General features: G+C 41.4%; 1 protein-coding gene across 4 annotated transcripts in view; it reads left to right on the top strand.

Moving 5' to 3' along the window:
- The window catches only part of RBMS3 (RNA binding motif single stranded interacting protein 3), a 1,318,368-nt gene that overhangs the window by 539,059 nt on the left and 759,814 nt on the right, over positions 1-19,495 (top strand). The window lies entirely within an intron of this gene.

Here is a 19,495-nt window from a genome sequence, read left to right as displayed (position 1 = left end):
GCAGCGGTAGATGTCCTACCACTGTCTCACCAGCCAATCGAGATACATGTTAAAAAAAAAAAATCCATACGCAAATGATGCCTACAATATAAGCATCTGACTCATGCCTACTGAGGTGTCAATCACTCGACAGCGCCGGTTATAGCCAAGATAGGCAACCTACATTCAGTCAAGACAGGCAGCTGAAATGTAGGCCCTGAAAATCCTGGCTTACATTTCAGCCGCCTACTTATGTCACTGTGGGATCCTAAAGTCAAGTTGCAGCAGGGGAAATTATCCCCAATCAGCTGAGTCAGCAGTGCTCCCCGAAGCCATGGCTTCGTGGAGTCCTGCCAGCTCAGCTGATTGGGGGGGGGGGGAATACCCCTGCTGTGATCAGCTGAATGGCTGTGGCAAGGGGACCCCCTAACCATGATAGGCAGGAGGGATGCCCACACCCTCCTGCCATAACCCCTGAAGTACACACACTCTCCCATCCGTGATAAGCAGGAGGGTTGCCCACTCCCTCCTGCCTGCAGGCCCCCCCAATCCCATGACCCACCCCAACCACCAATACCCCAAACCCCCCACTCTGACACCCCCAAACACCAACTTCCATCAAACCCACCAAACTCCCCAACTGCCAATACTCCCAAACCTCCCATCCCAACAACCCCCAAGTCCACCCCATTACCTTTTGTAATATGGCCAGCCAGAGAGATGCCTACACCCTCCGGTAGGCAGATACACTTCTTCACAATGGGATGCACCGGGGAGGAGCCTAAGGCCTTGATTGGCCCAGGCACCTAAGGCCCCTCTGATAGGAAGGGCCTTAGGCACCCAGGCCAATCAGGGCCTTAGAACCCCTTCCCGGTGCATCCTGGGATACACTGGGAGGGGTCAATGGGAAGGGGGTTCTAAAACCCTGATTGGCCCAGGTGCCTAAGGATTTTCAAGTAGATGAAGTTACCTCCACATGGTGAAATGTCATAATGCTTTCAGTTAACAGTTAACAGCAAGAGTACAGGAGGGGCACATACTGATTGAAGTAAATAAACAATAAACAAAACAGCTGTTAGGGCGGCTCATGTAAATTTAATGTCAGCTACCCTGTCAGGCCCCTGAGGTTGTAGGTTCAAATCCCATGCTGCTCCTTGTGACCCCATTGCCCCAGGTATGAGCCTGCCAGGACATACAGGGAAAAATGCTTGAGTACCTGAATGTAACCCACTGAGGCTACAAGTGGTGTATAAATACTAAAAAAAATTAAAAAAAATAAATAAATTAAAAAATAAAAAAATAAAAAAAAAAATATATATATATATATTCACTGAAGCTTTTCTTCCAGGATAAGATCTTGATGAAGTAGGGCCTCGAAGGCATTCTTAAATTTATGCTGTTTTTGCCTCTGTGCTTTTGTTCTACTAATTATGTCTTGAAAGCTCTACCTTTATAAAAGTATTAGTCCTTCCATAATAAAATTTACAGTATCGGACAAATAATCTTTTCTTCCACAGGGACATTGAGTGAAAAAAGGTCATTCTATACTAATTGGGCAGAACTCTTGATGGAATGAAACCAAAGCTTCACTTGAGAATGCCAACTAGGTTTTCAGAAATCACAGTGCTGGAATTAAATTTTGCGATATAAATGACCGAAGGGACATTTTGCCTAAATGAACTGGGAACTAAAGGAAATGACTGTACTGTTTAAAGTCCTCTTATTTCCTCTGTGAAAGACAGCAATGCAGTTGAAAAGAACCATTGCAAATTGGCCATCAGCCAGACGTTATGGGAAACGAGATTAAGAAGCTTACGGTAAAAATAGTCACTGTACAAATTGCTTCCAGCTTGGAGTTTAAACTTCATGATAAAAGTGTGGCTGTTAGCCCTTAATGTTTGCTTGTGGGTGATTGGCCTGCCAGTCATCCTGCATGTGTCTGAATCCTAATAGATACTACACATTTAAGGATTCTATAACACAATTGTCATTTTTTTTTATGTCCACAAACTAACGTCTTGACTCCTGAGCTAGTATAATCTGGGTAAGTATTGCAAGTATGCTATTTCTTTCCCTAGCTTATAAGATTTTATTTTAGGAAGCATTAGGATTTATGCAATAATGTTATTCATTTCCCTTTGTTTTAATCATTTGTGTCAGGCATTCCAAAAAGTATCCCTTTCTAATTTCTTAAAAGCCAGTTGTGGAATATGTCTAATAGTGCTATAGAAAGTAGTAGTAGTAGTGTTTCAGACTAGAGAATGACATGGGGACAAATTTTTCTCTGTCCCCGCAGGGACTCATTTTCCCATCCCATCCCATCCCCGCAAGTTCTTTTCCTGTCCCTGCCCCTGCCCCATCCCTGCAAGCTCTGTCCTCATCTGCACAAGCCTCAAACACTTTAAAATCATAATTGTTTGAAGCTTCTGCAGTTAAGGCAGAGCTTACAGGAATGGGGCAGGCACAGCGACAAAATTCATGGGGACAGGACGGGGAAAAATTTGTCCCCATGTCATTCTCTGTTTCAGACACTTTCATTGGGAGCTGTCTTCTCATGAAGTGAATTTCTATAAGAGTGAGAAGTCCTCTTTGGCTCTCATTCTCTTTTCCTTTTGTATCTCCTAGGAAGGGGCTAGTAGTGATGGGTGGAGTTCCTAGTTGTCTGGAGAGCAGGACATGTCTTTGGGATCCAAAAGGATCCTGAACGGAAAAGGACTAAGGTGCTTGGTGAAAGATGGGTATTAGCTTCATTTTCCACCTATGTTGGTCTTGGAGTCAAAAGAAGAACTGTCAGGAAAATGAGACTGACATGGAGTTTATTTGCTTATGTGATGCACAATTATAGCCTTCTTTTTTATTTATTTATTTTTTAATCTTTATTGATTTTCAAACTTTGATAGTGTAATACAATTAGTAAATCTGAAATATTGTATAAAACGCACTATTAACTATACAATTATTATATTAAACAGACATTTTCTCCCATCCTCATCTTAATTATTAATACAATAATACATATGATGTGATTACAATATTATAATTAAATAATTTAACTCCTCAAAGTACATTTCCCTCCCCCCACCCACCCACCTTCCCTGGATATGTAAGGAAATCTAATGAAAAAGAAAGAAACATGACTCTCACTGTAATGCAGGAGTGTTCAACCTTTTGGCTTCCCTGGGCCGCATTGTCCCCCAAAAATGTTTCTGGGGCCACACAAACATGCAAATGCTGCAGCAAGACAGAGGAGAGAGCCAGTAAGATTATAAACACCCTGGGGGCAGCAGAGTAAAACACTGCATCTCCCTCGACCAGGGCCACACAAAATACTTCACAGGGCCGCATGTGGCCCTCGAGCCGCATGTTGGACACCCCTGCTGTAATGCAACAAAAGTAGTCAATGGACTCCATACATCATTAAAGGACTTACTAGTCCCCAAATGTTCCGCCGTCATTCTTTCATATTTATATGTGGTACACACATTTACCCATCAAAAAGTATAATTAATCTTGTCATGGTTCTTCCAATTATGTGTGATCAGTTGAACAGCTATTCCCATCATGATCAGTAAAAGACAACTTTATCTAAAGTAGGCTTAACGTGTAGTAATGTACCACAAATTACAGCTTCATAGGTTAAGGGAATAGATGACTCAAGAATAAGATTTATTTGTCCCCAAATTGACTTCCAGAAACCAAGTATCAATGGACAAAAATATAACAGATGATCGAGAGTCCCTTTATTAATATGACAATGCCAGCATCTATTAGATTTAGAATTATCTATTTTTTGTAATCGAACTGGGGTCCAAAAAAATCCTATGTAATAAAAATAACCATGTTTGTCTCATAGATGCTGATGCTGTACATTTCTACCTCCAAGTCCAAATTTGTGGCCGACACAGAAATATACTGTTTTGTTTCGATGCTCCAAATATCTCTAAGACCATTTTTTGGTTTCTTATTTAAAAATTCAGAAATCAATTTGTACCACTGGGCGGCCTGATATCCTACTAGATCTGTCTGGTAGCAAAGGATCTGCAAGCTATAATAAGTTTTTAAGTTTTTCCATTCAGGGAACCCACTCTGAAAAGCCTACTTCAACTGCAACCACCTATATTGTTGAGACTTTAAAATGTCAAATGATTGTTGCAGTCGTGAAAACTCAAGCAATTTCTCATTAGATATAACATCATCCAATGTCCGAATACCTGCCTGCATCCAATTCTTCCAGGCGATCCCAGCACCGCCTATTATAGCCTTCTAATTGAAAGCCCTAAGTAAGTTCCAATAATACACAAAAATATCATCAAGAAATACCAAAGATGAATCCACTAATAAAAGCAAACAAAAAAAAAAAAAACTAACCAAGAACATAACGCCCTAAAATCTGTTAATTATATAGCAACAGACAAATAACCTCAGCAGAAACAGGTTTTCCATAATAGGAATCTTCAACATTCTTCTTAATGCCATCATTCATTAAGAAAAGTTGTTTTGTTTTTCAAAGAAGAAACCCTTCAAAATCCTCCTAAAATCAAATATAACTGATAGCTTCCAAATCTCAGTTAGCAGAGCATTCTAAATCTGGGGGTCTGTAGCAGTATAGCAGCGAGTCTTGTAAGTTAAGATCGTGCTTTTCTTCATTAGTAATATTCAGAAGTTCTGTTGTCAATTTCTACTTCCCAACAGCCAGTTAACCCAGCCAGTTAACCCAGCTGTCCTTCAATCCCCTCTTCCTTTCATGCTTCACTATTATTTAGCCCTGCTGATACTCTCTCTGCTGGAATGGCGGCAGGGGAGATGAGCCATCTCTCCTGCCATGATCATTGCTGGGAGGGGGGGGTTGGTTCTTTTTTATATACACCGGTTACAGAATCCAGCTTTTAGACGAAGGACTGGCTCCTCCTTTGCCTAAAAGGTCTGGTTTTGGACGTTTGGGATGTGGAGGGTCATAATTTAAAAAAACGTCTAAATCCCCTTTTGGCCTAAGGCCTTAAACATTGAAAGTAGAAGCAGGGAAAATGTCCATTATAAAAAAAAAATGTCCAAAGGAGTTTTTTTTTATAATGGCCTGCCTCTACGTTCAGCTGTTTAAACGCCCAGACCACCACTACGTCTACACTAACAACATATAATCAACCTAAAAAAAGCCTAACTCCCAAATGCCCAAAACAAGAGCTTTTAGGTGAAGGAGGAGCTAGTCCTTTGCCTAAGATACGGGCAGGAGGGATCCCAGGCCCTCCTGCCCTCGATGCACCCCCTCCCCCGAAGGCCCCCCCGAACTCCCAATTGCCCCCGGCCGACCTGCAAGACCCCCCCGCTGACCCCTCAAACCCCCCACCCCCAATCCCCCTCCGCATACCTTAAAATCATTGGACGGACAGATGGGTGTCAAGCCCGTCCGGCCGGCAGGCCAGCCATCCCAGGAATGGCTGGCCTTAGGGCCTGATTGGCCCAGGTGGCTCAAACCCCGCCCACAGGTAGGGTCTGAGGCACCTGGGCCAACCGGTATCAGCCCAGTAGCCTTAGGCCCCTCCTGTGGGTGGGGCCTTAGGCATATGGGGCCCATGAATGGTGTACTGTTCTTAGGTTCCAACTATTGAAGTCTCCGTCAAAGCTCACTCCAGCTCATCTACACCCTCCCAGCCATTGAAGCCCTCCCCAGCCCATCCTTCCCCAAACGGCCATATACAGACACAGACTGTGCAAGTCTGCCCAGTACTGGCCTTAGTTCTTCAATATTTACTATTATTTTCTGATTCTAGATCCTCTGTGTTCATCCACACTTTTTTGAACTCCGTAACCGTTTTCCTCTCCACCACCTCTCTTGGGAGCGCATTCCAGGCATCCACCACCCTCTCCGTAAAGAAGAATCTCCTTACATTGCTCTCGAGTCTCACACCCCTCAGCCTCAAATTATGTCCTATGGTTTTACCATTTTCCTTTCTCTGGAAAAGATTTTGTTCTACGTTAATACCTTTCAAGTATTTGAACATCTGAATCATATCTTCCCTGTCCCTCCTTTCCTCTAAGGTATACATATTCAAGGCTTCCAGTCTCTCCTCATACATCTTTTGGCGCAAACCTTCTATCATTTTCATCGCCCTCCTCTGAACCGCTTCAAGCCTTGTGTCCTTCGCCAGATACAGTCTCCAAAACTGAACACAATACTCCAAGTGAGGCCTCACCAACGACCTGTACAGGGGAATCATCTACTGGTTATGCCTCTCTTTAAACAGCCCGGCATCTTTCTGGTAGCAGCCACTGCCTTGTCACACTGTTTTTTTGCCTTTAGATCTTTGGACACTATCACCCCAAAGTCCCTCTCCCCATCCGTGCATAACAGCCTCTCTCCCAGCATATATGGCTCCTTCCGATTATTAATCCCCAAATGCATTACTCTGCATTTCTTTGCATTGAATTTTAGTTGCCAGATTTTAGACCATTCCTCTATCTTTTTTAGATCCTTTTTCATGTTTTCCACTCCCTTTCCTTCTAACCCTTCAGCAATGTCACTCACGAACATATTGAACAGGATCGGCCCCAGCACCGAACCCTGAGGGACTCCACTACTTACCTTTCCTTCCTCTGAGCGACTTCCATTAACCACTACCCTCTGGCATCTGTCCGTCAACTAGTTTCTAATCCAGTTCTCCACTTTGGGTCCTAACTTCTGCCCTTCAGGTTTGCTCAAGCCTCCTATGAGGAACCATGTCAAAGGTTTTGCTGAAATTTAAGTAAATTACATCTAGCATATGTCCTCGATGCAGTTCTCTGGTTACCCAATCAAAAAATTCTATCAGGTTCGTTTGGCACGATTTACCTTTAATAAAGCCATGTTGCCTCAGATCCTGTAACCCATTAGATTCTAGGAAGTTCACTATTCTTTCTTTCTTTCAGCAACACGTCCATCGAAGTGAGGCTTACTGGCCTGTAGTTTCCCGTTTCATCCCTGTGACCACTTTTGTGAATAGGGACCACATCTGCTCTTCTCCAGTCATCAGGAACCACTGCCATCTCCTGAGAGTTGTTGAACAAGTCTTTAATAGAAACCGCCAGAGCTCCCTCAGTATCTTGGGATGGATCCCATCCAGTCCCATCGCTTTGTCCACCTTCAGTTTTTCAAGTTGTTCATAAACATTTTCCTCTGTGAACGGCGCAGAATCTACTCCATTTTCTAATGTAACTTAGCCAGACAATCTCGGGCCTTCTCCAGGTTTTTCTTCCATGAACACAGAGCTGAAGTATTTGTGTAATATGTTTGCTTTTTCTTCATCACTCTCCACATATCGGTTCCGTTTAGCAATTCCATTTTTCAACTTCCTCCTTTCACTCATATATCAGGAATAAATTTTTGTCTCCCTTTTTTACATTTTTAGCCATTTGCTCTTCCGCCTGTGCTTTCGCCAGGCGTATCTCCCTCTTGGCTTCTTTCAGATTCACTACCTTTGAAATTTGAAATTAGTAAGGCCCAATTGCCAACAATGGCCAAATTTTGCGAACATCAGATGCTGCATCAGGGCCAAAGTTCACTATGTCACCAATTGATACATTGTGGCTCATTTTCAAAAAGGTTAGACTTCTAAAAGACAGCATAAAACAGTACTTGGACATCCTATTAGTCAAAACGTCCAAGTGGGCATTCTTAAAACAGACTTTCTAGATGTCTTCCTGGTCATTTTGTTTCCAGTGTGCCTAAATTTTAGGAGGGCATGTTTTGGGTGGGCTTAGGACTTGGACGCTCGTAAGGGATCATCAAACTTTAAAAAAACAGCCAGGGCTTTTTTTTAGATGTTTAGAGCTAGAACTGTTTTAAATTCATCTAAATCAGTGTTTCTCAACTCGGTCCTGGAGTACCCCCTTGCCAGTCAGGTTATTAGGATATCCATAATAAATATGCATGAAAGAAATTTGCATATAATGGAGGCAGTGTATACAAATCAAGTTTATACATATTCATTATGGATATCCTAAAAACCCGACTGGCAAAAGGGTACTCCAAGACCGAGTTAAGAAACACTGATCTAAATGCTAAAAATAAGTGCTCAAACTGACCAGATGACCACTGAAGGGATTAAGGCATGACTTCCCCTGCTCTCCCAGTGGTCACCGACCCCCTTTCCATCACTCAAGGATGTGAAAAAAACCCAGTACTGTCCAGCCTGTATGACAGATTCACATGGTTCTCATACATCAACACAGCAGAAGGACTCTTGAAGGATTACTGCAGAGAATGTCATATTAAAAGTTCCAAGTACAGATGTCACTTTAATTTGCTTATATTGTATGGTGAGCCCTCCAAAACCTACTGTACCTATATGAAGATGATACCTGCAGGCATAAAGGTTATTGTGATGTATAGGTGGATATAGTAAGTTTTGGGTGGGTTTTGGAGGGCTCACCATACAATATACTCAAGTTATAGTGACATCTATACCTGGGACTTTTAATATGACATTCTCTGCAGTAAATAAGAACGTAAGAATAGCCTTACGGGGTCAGACCAATGGTTCATCTAGCCCAGTAGCCCATCCTCACAGTGGCCAATCCACTAGTACCTGGCAAAAACCCAAGGAGTAGCAACATTCCTTAGAGTACCCCTCTGCTGTGCTCAGGAATGCTCAGCTGTCTGTGAACACTTTGCTGGTTGCTTGAACATAAAAAAAAAAATGCTTTTGTGCATTTTCCACGTGGATGTCTTTATATTTTAGAATGGCCAAAAAGATAGACACACTAAAGGCCCAAACGTTTAGATAATACATTTTCAAACAAAAAAGATAGACATCCTGCGGTTTTGAAAATGAACATTTCCTCTACTGGATTTCTGGACCTCTTTCCCAAGCCATTCAAACTCAGACTCAGATGTCCCATTGAAAATGCCCCTCATTGTCTTCAAAATGATTTCAATGAGACCGATGACGAGGCAAGCAAATCATGGAGTGATATGTTTCACGTGAAGTGAGAATACCAAGGAATGTTATATATTACTGATTTAGTGTTGGGATCCATAAATACATTTTGATACTCTCTTTCCATGACATACCCCCTCCAAAAATATTTGTAGGAAATAGCACCTAGTCCATGCAAACAGGCAAGTTACCATAAAATATTTTAATGCATTCTGCGGTAGTCTGTTAGCATTCACTAACTACATGTTAAAGGCTTAATACTCTTTAGTAAAAAAAGATCCCCTAATGAAAAGAAAATGCAATTAAACAGATAAGTATCCAATATTGTAGAAAATAATGCCTAAATTTGAATGTAATGCCATGAATTCTGTATCTTCTACATGTTCATTGTTGTTAACAAAAATGTGCCAGGGAAACTAGGTCAAACCTCTCACAAGGTTTTCTCACAATAAATATTCAAGATGAACTGAGTCGGTAAAAATATAATGATTCATTTTATATTCCAGAATGCACTCATGCTGAAATTTCTGCTGGGTATTCTGTCCCAATAGCTAATACACATGAGCATAAGTGTAGGAACAATTTCTTCCTAAACTATGTAGAAAGGAAAAAAAGTGGTAGAAAGTGGATTTTCTGGACCATGTATAGGGGATCTCTGCTATAATAAGACATTTCAAGACCACATTCTCTCTCAAAGATCTTCGGGGGACACATGTAGGAGTTTCATCTAGTGAGGTTTCCAGTAGGGGTGTGTTTACAAATTTAAACTGTATTCAAATCACTTGAACAAGTTGTGCATATACAGTACTCCGCTTCAGTTCGATTCGCCTCATCCTCTCTCACCCCGCCCCTTGTGCCTATGTCTCTGTCCCTAATTGGCCCCTGAGCTATTTCCCTCTGCCCCTGTTCTCCTCTCCCCATTTTTCTTCCCTCCCCCGGGCAATGACCTCGGCCCTTTTGACGCCACTGCCCCCTATAGGATGGGGCGCTTGACCTTTTTAGTGAGGGTTAGACTTGGATATTTTACAGTGATAATTGAACCTTTTGCAAAATGTCCTAGATAGAACATATTTTTAAAGATTAGCACTATATCTTTATATAATCACTCTTGTGCAAGCAAAACTCTGTATATTGAAAATATGAAACGGATGTCACTTTCACACCCATTTCTATAGATTCACACTTGTCAAAAAGTTTCTTCAATATTCACCAACCCTCAGAAGTGTCACCACGATACTCAAAACATTTCACTGTATCTGGCTCCACGCACTATATCTTCACTGGGTCTAACTTTTCTAACTGCCTTAGTTGAATTGTTTTTAAAGTTATTTTTAAACATTTTGTAAACAACCATTTCTAAGAAAGGTACTTAGCTTTTAACTTTTTGCCTTCAGGTGGTCAGTTTGTAGGGACATCTATACTGACATGTTTCACCCAACGGGTTTTTTCAAGGCTCATATCCCTATATATTAAACAGACAATAGAAGCCTTGTAACAGATATAAAAATGCCAACAAAGTATTTTAAATATCAAAGTTCCTTACCTCTACAAGCTTTCGCCGTCTCATACAACCACCTAGTCCTTTAAACAAAGATGGCCGCGGCTTTTTCACTCCTCTTATTTATATCCCCCAGCCTCAGCTGATGATGACCTCACACTTGGAGAGACCATCACTACCCTATCCGGTGGGGGGAGGGGGGGTTGTTTTACCATATATCCCAAAGGGTAATATTCTTTATATGTTCTTTTCCCCTTGTTTCTAAAGGATAATTAAACCATAGACTCCCAGGCTAAATATCATATAAGAGTAAGCCACTCTAATTCTAAATTTAAACCAAACGGTTCTACAGAATTTAATTGGTAAATCCAGAACAAAAATGGCCTCTCCAAGTGTGGCCTCTCCAAGTGTGAGATCATCATCAGCTGAGGCTGGGGGATATAAATAAGAGGAGTGAAAAAGCCGTGGCCATCTTTGTTTAAAGGACTTGGTGGTTGTATGAGACGGCGAAAGCTTGTAGAGGTAAGGAACTTTGATATTTAAAATACTTTGTTGGCATTTTTATATCTGTTACAAGGCTTCTATTGAGCCTTGAAAAAACCCGTTGGGTGTAACATGTCGGTATAGATGTCCCTACAAACTGACCACCTGAAGGCAAAAAGTTAAAAGCTAAGTACCTTTCTTAGAAATGGTTGTTTACAAAATGTTTACAAATAACTTTTAAAACAATTCAACTAAGGCAGTTAGAAAAGTTGGACCCAGTGAAGATCTAGTGCGTGAAGCCAGATACAGTGAAATGTTTTGAGTATCTTGAAGAAGAAAATATAGATTGCCTTTTCCTCAAAGAAACTTGACTTACTTCTGATTCAGACCCCAGAATAACAGAAGTCTGCCCAAAGGGGTACAAAATAATAGTGGTCTGCAGAGAAAACAAAAGAGGAGGAGGAATTGCCATCATAGCCAGAACCACCTTAGACCTAAAAATATAAGACGAAACAACCACCCCATGCAAGGATCTACTAGCCTGTCAACTCAGAGCACATCACTCAAAGGGACACTAACATGCATGCACTGCTACATAACTACAGGAAGCTGGAACACATTAAAACTAAAATTTGAAGATTTTATATACTGAAATTCACTAATGACAACCCACAACTTAATCCTAGGAGACCTCCACCTCCACCTCGAAAACCAATCCTACAAACAAGTAGAAAACTTAGTAACATACCTAGAAGCCTTTACATACAAGATACTAGACCCTCAAGCCACACCAACTCGACATTGCAGCCTACATGTCCCAACAACCCATACAACTAGAAATCCACACATCAAACGGATACTGGTACCGTTCCCTCTGGTCTGATCATTATACGTACTCCTTCAAAATCAACTGGACCAAAAACAAAAGCAAACCAATTACACAAAAAATAACTTACAACTCACGTCAATACATCGACCCCACCAAATTCTGGACAAAAACAGACACCATAATCCAAGACTACAACCCCAAAGACTTCATCTCACAATGGAGCCATCTAAGTACAACAATCCTAGATGAGCTAGCCCGAGAACAATCCAAAACCAGAATCCATAGAAAATCAGACAAATGGTTCGACAACGAACTACTCCTACTCAAAAGGCAATGCAGACAACTAGAAAGAAAATGGAGAAAAAGTAAGCAAAATACACAAAAACAGCATGGTGAATACTGCACCAAAAATGCAAACAAAAGCTGAAAGAGAAAAGAAAGACATACTACAAAAAGCAAATAGGAGAAGGATCCCAAGACACAAAAATGCTATTCCAGTTACTAAAAAGAACTCACAGACACCACACCATATCTGGCCAATAACAACTTCCCCCTCCCCCCAGCCACCCTCTTAGCCACATTCTTCAAAAACAAGATCGCAAATATCAGAGCCACGTTTAATGCAACACCTACTCACCTAGAAGAGATCACAACTCCCCCCCCCCCACAGAGAAAGATTCAATAGCAGCAGACAGAACCTGGTCCCACTTCTCACCTATAAAATGGTCAGACCTCAAGAAACTATATAACAAATACAGTCACGCAGCCTGTGACCTTAACCACTGCCCCCCATACCTATTGAAAACCTCCAGTATGCTATTCTGCACTCTGCTCCTACAGTGGATACAAACTTTACTCACAGATGGCCAATTCCCACAAGACCTCAGCGAAATCATTATAACTTCGATCCTAAAAGACCTCAAAGGAGCAACAGACCAACTATCCAACTACAGACCCATAGCCTCAATCCCACTTTACGTCAAGCAGATGGAAGGCCTCATAGCTAAAGCCCTAAACTTATACCTAGAAAACCACAACTTACTCCACCCCACACAGTCTGGCTTCAGAAACAACTACAGTACTGAGACTCTATGAGGAACACTCATGGACATCGCAAGACAACACCTCAGCACACACAAGAAAATGCTGATCATACAACTAGACCTCACCGCAGCCTTTGATCTAGTAGACCACGGCATCCTTTTACAAACACTAGACTCAATAGGAATTACAGGCAAGGTACTAACATGGTTTAAAGGATTCCTACAATCCAGAACTTATAAAGTCAAACAAAGAAAAATCAGAACCATGGTCCAACCCATGTGGAGTACCCCAAGGATCACCTCTGTCTCCCACACTCTTCAACCTATACATTGCCTCCCTAAGCTCCTACCTGGACAAACTAGGCATTACCTCCTACAGTTACGCAGATGATATCACCATACTCCTCCCCTCCAACCAACCAGCTCCCTCCATGGTAGGCACAATACACAGAACACTTGAAAAAGTAGCAATATGGATGAAAGAACACAAACTAAAGATTAACCCTGACAAAACAAACTTCATCCTCCTAGAAAACAGCAAAACCCCAACCTTGACTAACCTAGTAATTAACTCGATCTCATATCCCATTCAACCCATGCTAAAACTCCTCAGAGTACTGATAGACAAAGAGTGTACAATGCAACCACAAATCAACAAAATAATAAAAACATCATTTGCAACTATGAGAAACCTAAGACAAGTCTGAAAATTCTTCGACAGAAAACACTTCCAACTCGTGGTTCAATCACTAATCCTAGGCCTAATAGACTACTGCAACATACTATATCTGCTCTGCAACCACAATAAAACAACTTCAAACAATACAAAACACAGCCCTAAGACTAATCTATTCGCTGAAAAAATACAACCACATCACAGAGGCATATCACGACTCACACTGGCTCCCAATACAAGCAAGAGTTCACTTCAAATTCCACTGCCTACTATTTAAAGCTATAAACGGAGACAGCCTAACCTACTGGAACAATCAACTAATTCAATCTACCTCAACCAGACACAGGAGAACTCACACAATATTCACACACCCGCCAACCAAAAAACGTCAAACGAAGAAAACTGTATGCCAACTTACTAGCCACCAGAGCAGCAAAACTGGACAGACAACTCACCAATCTGCTGACTTCGACCACAGACTACAAAACCTTAAAAAAAGAAACAAAAACCTTACTCTTCAAAACATACATAAAACCAATATAACACAACCAGACATGTCCCAAACTCCTCCTGCAATACTACCTACTTAGAAAATTAGAAAATGTTCAAACTATTCCTTAACTACTTCTTATTATCTTAACAATATGTAATTCTTAATATCATAACAATTCCTATGTAATCCGCCTTGAACCGCAAGGTAAAGGCGGAATAGAAATCACTAATGTAATGTAATGTAATTTTGTTTGTTTTAAAGGGACTATATTGGGTGGTGATGGTGGGTGGGGATTGCAGCTTATTTCTATAAATAAAATGGTATGGGAGTGAGCGTAAAGAGGGCTTTGACACAGTTGGAGCATGTAAATATACAGTTGAGAAATGATGAAATGTGAACCTCGGAGGCTGCACCGCTGTGAGGGAAGTATAGCTTAGCATTACCCTAGGCCATGTTTTGGGGTTTGTTGAAGGATACAAGTTGATGGGGGGGGATACAAGCTCCCTGTGGGAATGAAATGTTATTGAGGGTTGTTGAGATTGGCTATAAAATAGTATAATGTTTTGAAAGGTTTTGGGGAAAGAAATAAGGCTGCGGCCAAACTGATTGATCCACAAAATATTTAATGGTGTCTTTATTGGTGTGATTGCAAATGAAAAAGGTGACAGAGTGCAAATGCTAATGTCAGGGCTATTAGGGTGGTAGATGGTGGGTATAGTAGGTTTGGGGGAGTTTTGGAGGTCTCACTATAAATTAGAAGGGGGTTGTGGTGAGATTTACATCTGGTAATCTTTATGTGCAGTTTGCAATAGTGTGCTCTAAGATGCCCCACTGCTCTGTTGGCATGTCTTTGCGGCCAGCCCATTACAATGCTGACCTCTCCCATGTCTAAATGGTACTGATCTGAACATTTTTATGGCCAAAAATGGTGAATACTTTTAAATGTCCTGGTGATCTAGATGCTTTGGGAGCCAAGATGTCCAAGTAGGTGATTTAAAAATATATATTGTGACAGGGAAGCTCCTGTCACGGTGAAAACTACTACTAAAACTCCCCAGAATGCAGCACAAGGCTGGATAAAACCAGGCATGGAGTCAGGACAGCTGGCTCAGGCAAAAGAAGGCAAGCCCAGGCAGGTTCCAGCACAGCTGAAGAGCCAATTAAGAAAGGCTCTGCAGACCACTGATTTCCCCTATCACTCCTTTCCTGAAGTCAGGGAGAAACCTGAGGCTAATTTAGAAGGGGGTGGAGTCAGACCCCGGGGTTGGCCTTATAGGAAAGATCAATTTACTGGAGAAGGGAGAAGGGAGGAAACGAGAGAAGGAACTAGAGTGAAGAGAGAGGAGAACCAGAAGGAGTGGTTGAGAAGCCAAACTACTCACGTGGGTTCCAGGTCACAGAGGGTGCCTCAAGTCCAGCAGGAACGGAGGGCAAGAAGCCCACACCTAGGGAAAGGTGTTACTGCCCTGGAGAGGTATTGTGACTGGCAACTCAAGCCCCAAAGAGCAGGGCTGAGAAAGCCTCCCCAGAGAAAAACTGCAGATAGTTTTGCAGACGTACAGAGAGGGGGAGGGGAAGCACAAACAGAAAGAAGTGAAGAAACTTCAAGCCAGAGTTCCCGGGAGTGTGAATGGGAAATGGACAGCATACTAAGTAATGAGATAAGTGAAGAGGGCATGGACCTTGGAGAATATGATGTTTGCATGTCCTAAAGTTAAACTCCTGAAGAACTGTCTCCTATTGTTTGTATACCCGACAGCATGAGCAGTGCGGGCAGAGTTAACAAGGTGCTAATCAAGTGTTAAACAAATGCAGAGAGCTGAGAAGGAAAGGCTGGACGCAAGCCGTGCTCAGCTAGCTAGGCTCATAAAAGGTGAAGTCCAGAGTGAGAGCAATCAAGCCCGGCAGGGGCTACGAGCCAAGGAAAGCTTTAACTGACTTATAAGTTTGCTGGGATTTTCCTGGTGATAAGGAAGTGCAATCTTGCTCCTTAATAGAACCTGGACTGAAAGAATAATGGGGGGAGAGGCCCTCTAAGCACTGTAACCAACTGAGGTGAATGTTTTATGTTTTTTTCTTCTGCTGTGTATTTTCTTTGAACTTTGGGTTAGTAATAAACCTGATACTTTATTCTAAAGAATCCGGTATCCGGGTCTTCCTTCCACTGCCATATAAAAGGCGTATTAAAAATCTTACTTGTGGTCCGGGCCGCAGTTTCCTACTTACTCAGAGACGGGCCCGGTCACAATATATATATATATATTTGGGCATTCTTTTCAAAAATGGATGTTTTTCCACTCATGAATTTCACCTTTTACCAGGAAATATCCACATTCAGACTTAAAGATTCTATTAAAAAAAATGCCCTCCGTATCTTTTTTTAAGATGTAGCAACCAGAATTGCACACAGTATTTGAGGTGCAGCCACACCATAGAGTGATTCCAAAGCATTGTAATGTTCTCATTTTTGTTTCCCATTCCTTTCCTGATAATTCTAAACATTCCATTAGCTTTTTTAGCTGTTGCCGCACACTGAGCTGAGGGTTTCAATGTATTCTCAGCGATGACACTCTACATCCCTTTCCTGGGCATTGACTCCTAATGTGGAACCCTCCACCACATAGCTATAGTTCAGGTTCCTCTTTCCTACTTGCAACACTTTGCACTTGCTCACATAAAATATCATCTGTCATTTTGATACCAAGCTTTACAAGGTTCTCTTGCAATTTTTCACAATCCTCTTGCAATTTAACAACTTTGAACAACTTTCTGTCATCAGCAAATTTAATTATCTCACTAGTTATTCCCATCTCTAGATCATTGATAATACATTAAAAAGCAGTGGTTCCAATACAGACCTCTGTGGAACCGCACTATTTACCCTTCTCCACTGAGAATCAAGATTTCCTAAGTAATAGTTTTCTAAGTTCAGGAGGTCTTATCAGCATCAAAAAAGGATGCATACATACATTTTACAAATGGAGTCATCATCTATGAGGGGTATATTGCAAGTCATTTCAAGATGCCGATTAGAATTATAATACAGAATACAGTAATTTTTTTAAACCTCTCAGATTTGCTGACAATTATTAATGCACATTGGAAAGTGTGGAGTATCTAAAAAGAATATATATTCTTTGGTCGAGCAAAAAGTCAATAAAACACATTAAAAATGGGAGCCTGAAGGCATAACCTATTTTTCATAAACTGAAATCTTTCTTTTGTATTCTGCTTTCCTTCAAGTGAGGTTGCATTTTCAAGCACTGTGGCTTTTTAATCACACCCACAGATACCTATCATATATTTTTATGCTGGCATTTTCCCAGGAAATAAGTTTGACTAGGCATTGCATCAAATGGAACCCAGAAAAGCATTCCTAGTCTTAGACCTTTTGTCCCAGCTCACTTCCTGTTGACCGAGTAGTAACCCTCTGCTTGGCTTGCTGTCAGCTTTTTCACACTGAATAGAGTTCAGTGTTCTCTGCAAAAAAATACCCAAAAACTTCAAATCTAGAATGAGACATTCTAACTTGGTGCATCTAAGCCAGTTCTTTTTTTTTCCATTTGCATGGTTTTCTAATAAAAGCCAGAAAAAAAGAATGGTTTAATGTTTTGGAGTATAATTGTACTTATTAGAGTAGTGCAAAATAACCAAGATTTTTGATAAATGACTTGTCAGAGGGAGAAAACAGCAGAAACAGGAAGGCAGTCTAGATTAGTTGATTGAGAAACTAATTGACTAGAGCAGGGGTAGGGAACTCCGGTCCTCGAGAGCAGTATTCCAGTCGGGTTTTCAGGATTTCCCCAATGAATATGCATTAAAAGCAGTGCATGCAAATAGATCTCATGCATATTCATTGGGGGAAATCCTGAAAACCCGACTGGAATACGGCTCTCAAGGACCGGGAGTTCCCTACCCCTGGACTAGAGGGACTAGCTTGTAGGATGAAGGTGAAAGCAGATCAATATTGGGGACTAGAGGGGCTGTATGGGGAAGACAAGACTAGTTGGTTGTGGAAATTACTAGTTGAAGAAACCTATAAACTGGTAGTGACAGTGGAGTGGAGTGGCTATGTGTATCAGAGAGAACGAGAGACTAGAGAGCTTGTGGGGGTGTGAGAAGGAGCAAGAGCACAGAAAAGAACATCTCCCTCCCTTCCCTAATTCTGATTTCCCCTGACCTGTGTTACTTGACTCTGCATTTTTATCTAGATAGACAGATTCTGTGAAATCTTTGTGAATTCTGACATTAATGATTTTCTTTGTAAACTCCTATGTTGAATTTCTTATACCGCCTAATCAAGCCTTCTAGGCAGGGTACAAAAAAAAAAGCCAAAACAATGCACCAATTAAAATACAGTATGAACAAAGACGAACCAGGGGAAATGACAATTTATAAAGACATGGAACAAAAGGGAAGAAGGGCTGGAACTACAATTGATAGAAAGAAAGAGAACATTCAAGGGAAAGAACAAAGGGAAGAGGAACTGTAGGTAGTTTAAAATAAATAAAAAGTAAATATGTTTTTACAAACATATTCTATTATAACTGTGTTGCTGATTATGTTTTTCTCCTGACATGTGTCACTCAGAATTTCCCCCCCCCAAAAAAAAAAATAAATAAATATATATATATATATACTATATATACAGTACTGTATATATTGAGGGGTTTGAGGTCACATCCAAGGAGGGCTGTACTGAGAGGACTGGTTATCATAAAGTATTGAGAGGATCAACTATCTCCAAGGAAATCGTATCTAGTGACTGGAAAATAACATTAAGGCCTGATTCACAAGATCTTTTACCATACGCAAAGATCAAGAGACAAGTCTCAGTGAGTCATATCCTTAATACGTCCATTTCAGTTTCAGCTTCTGGCATTTCAGAACACACCGCAGTTCTATTACTCAGCGGTGGTTCCTTTCTTGATACACCATAAGAATATAGGTATCATTTGACACTGAGCACAGATTGCTCCTGGAGCCAGAGAAAAGAGATTGCAGCTTCTATTCATGCATCCCTTTCATGCTTATAACGCACTGGCACATTTTACGGTTCACATGCTTGAAGCACTGTTGAGTGCATGCTTTGCTTGCAGATAGTATTAATGTGCTATAGTAGTTAATTTTGTTAAAACATGCTGCTGCTTTTTGTTATCCGTATGCAGGTTTCTCACACACTGTTCTGTATACAGTAGACCCCCGTGAATTTGTGGTCGTGAATCACGGACTCAGTCATTCTCTGTATTTTCTGACTGCCTCTTCTGGTCAGAAAATACAGGGAATGACTACGTCCGTGAATCAGCCTTCTGCACAGCCGATTCCTCCTCCTCTCCCCCCTCCCCTGTCAGCCAATTAGCCTTCTGCACAGCTGATTTCTCCTCCTCTCCCCTCCCCCCAACAGCCTTCTGTACAGCCAAACCGCCTGCCAGCCTAAATATTGTTTTTTTAGCACCCGCCGCTGCTCCTGCAGCCCTTTCCCGCCTCCGATCTGCTACTAAACTGCATTTGAGGTTTTTCAAAATTTGCGGGTGCTCCTGGAACGAATCTCCGCAAATTTGGGGGGGGGGGGGGAGTACTGT

This window comes from Geotrypetes seraphini, chromosome 2 (assembly GCF_902459505.1).
Source record: "Geotrypetes seraphini chromosome 2, aGeoSer1.1, whole genome shotgun sequence".
Lineage (NCBI taxonomy): Eukaryota > Metazoa > Chordata > Amphibia > Gymnophiona > Dermophiidae > Geotrypetes > Geotrypetes seraphini.
The sequence above is the reverse complement of the archived record's forward strand: the minus strand, read 5'-3'. Positions and strand labels throughout refer to the sequence as shown.